The sequence below is a fragment of the Schistocerca gregaria genome, chromosome 11 (genome assembly GCF_023897955.1).
Source record: "Schistocerca gregaria isolate iqSchGreg1 chromosome 11, iqSchGreg1.2, whole genome shotgun sequence".
In the NCBI taxonomy this organism is placed as follows: Eukaryota; Metazoa; Arthropoda; class Insecta; order Orthoptera; family Acrididae; genus Schistocerca; species Schistocerca gregaria.
The window spans coordinates 128,627,524-128,629,991 of NC_064930.1; the positions used below are offsets into that span (position 1 = coordinate 128,627,524).

General features: G+C 40.3%; 1 non-coding gene across 1 annotated transcript; it reads left to right on the forward strand.

The window, feature by feature from the left end:
• The first annotated feature begins 2,082 nt into the window (after positions 1-2,082).
• Trnat-ugu (transfer RNA threonine (anticodon UGU)) lies at positions 2,083-2,157 on the forward strand. Its single transcript has one exon. It is a non-coding gene; the product is annotated as a tRNA-Thr (tRNA).
• The last annotated feature ends 311 nt before the right edge of the window (positions 2,158-2,468 follow it).

The following is a 2,468-nucleotide window of genomic DNA, read 5'->3' on the forward strand; positions in this document are numbered from 1 at the left end:
AGGTTTTTAGCATTTTCCGAAATTCTTCCATTGGGGGATAAAATAATTAGTGAAGGTTTTTTGAAAATAAATCATTATTAAAGAACTACTGAAGCATTTTTATAGCTACATCTATGAAAATAGGTATTTGACATCTCGGTTGGATGTAAAAAAAAATGTGTTTCGTTGCTTTTGGAAATTTAACTCACTAATAGAGTGAAATAGGGGATGTAATGTTTTATGAAATATTTCACTATGAAAGCATTTTTAGAATTAAATGGATGAAGATTTGAATTTGGCTCCTCGGCTCTAAATAGAAGAATACGTGTTTAATTGTTTTTGAAACCCAACCCCTAAAGGGTGTGAGATGTTTCAGAAAATGGTTCATTATGAAAGGATTGCTAAATATATCTGACAATTCGTATTCGGCTAATATGTTACAATTTTTAAAAACTACGTGTTTTTCTGGTTTTGGAACTTCGAGCATAAGGGGATGAAAATTTTAATGAAATATTTATTGCGTTATATAAAAATATTTTAAATCTGCATCTATGAAAACCGGTATTTCACTTCTCAATTAGATATAAAGAAATATGCGTTAGGGAATGAAAGACTGTACGGAGATATCACCACAAGAATACAAACGGCTTGATTAACAAAAACCTTGGACTCCAGCTGTCAGCATTGCTTTTTGATCATTCAGTAAAAGACCATGCTTCAACGGCGCTAAGTTTAGAAAGTTTAGAAAGTGTTGCAGTTTATAAAAGACATAAAAAAACGATGAAAGAAAAAAATTCTTTGCAGACCATGAACGGTCTACGCAAGTAAAAAAGCGTATGATAAGATAGCTCTTTATGCTAATGAGTTGGTCAGTTTAAGTTCCGAGACATGTCATGCAGCAGGAACGGAATCCTATAGTTGCTACGATTGGCTAAAGGAAAAGTTTTGCAGAATCACTCGAAATCACTTCTGCAAGTGGCTAAGAATCTCGTAATGAATAAAAATTCTGTACTGAGAATTCCAAGTTGGGAGATGCAAGATTCCTCCCCCCCCCTTCCCCCTCCTCACAATGCTATCCTTCTTTACCTACAGCAAAAAATAAATAAATAAATTAATAAATAAAACTAGAGAAATTTCTACTGTGAAACTATTTGCATACAAGAGAACGGCCCTTGAAATTTAACTCTTCAAAGTTTTAAGCCCTGCTCATTCCGGATATTGATTAGAAAGTGTTAATCCACATGTGAAACCTGAGTATATAATCCCTGTGACATTTGATCAACGGTGTTCCATAAGGACAGGTTCTCATTCAAAACGTTCGAAAATTCAATTTCTTTGTAGTTGCATTTTTTAAAGGTGTACTTGTCTAGACTCTTGGAACAGAAAGTTTTTTTTTTTTTAATCCGTGCTTTACAAAAGTTTCTACAGTCCATTGTTTGAAGCAGTGTCACGGCTGCCATGAGCCGCGCGGGGTACCCGCCATGTGTCCAACGCCTTGTCACGGTTCGCGCGGCTCCCCCTGTTGGAGGTTCGAGTCCTCCCTCGGGCATGGTTGTGTGTGTGTTGTCCTTAGCATAAGTTACTGTAAGTAGTGTGTAAACATAGGGACTGATGGTTCAAATGGCTCTGAGCACTTTGGGACTTAACATCTGAGGTCATCAGTTTCCTAGAACTTAGAACGACTTAAACCTAACTAAATTAAGGACATCACACACACCCATGCTCGAGGCAGGATTTGAACCTGCGACCGTAGTGGTCGCGTGGCTCCCGACTGAAGCGCCTACAACCGCTCGGCCACATCGGCCGGTCTATCATGTATTCTAGAATAGTTGCAAGGTCGTCAGTGGCGCCTGTTCTTTCGAGAGCAGTTACTATCTTCATATCTATGGTTAAACGTTACCCAGCCATTGACCTTCGTCTGTGCGAATGCGCACAGGTTGCCGGAACTCTTACGGGAATCGTCACCTTAGTGTGAGCCAGTAATGAGTGGATGGACAAATACCTATTAAGTACATTACGTATGCGGATTGTGGACGGTTGGGGATGTGAGTCTCACGGGAAGCGTGCGAGGGATAAATTCCTGCAGTCGTGCTGTTCATGTGTGCCCTCGATGGCTCAGATGGATTGAGCGTCTGCCTTGTAAGCAGGAGATTCTGGGTTCGAGTCCCAGTAGGGGCACACTTTTCAGCTGTCCCCATCGAAGTATATCAACAACACCTGTCGGCAGCTGAGGGTTTCAATTAATTATCAGTTGTGAAGGTGATTCGATGAACCCTTTGCCAGGCACTTAAATGTGTTTTGCAGGGTATCCATATAGATGTAGATGATAACTCGTCCCGTGTCGCACGTGCTCAAAATGATTCATACTGCAGAATGCATGCAAACATACTCACCGAAAATACGGACGAATATCAAGTGCTGGCTGCCGAGTGCTGCATATCCAGCTTTGACAGATCGGCTTTTCCTGCCAAGAAGAACAGCAAGTTGCT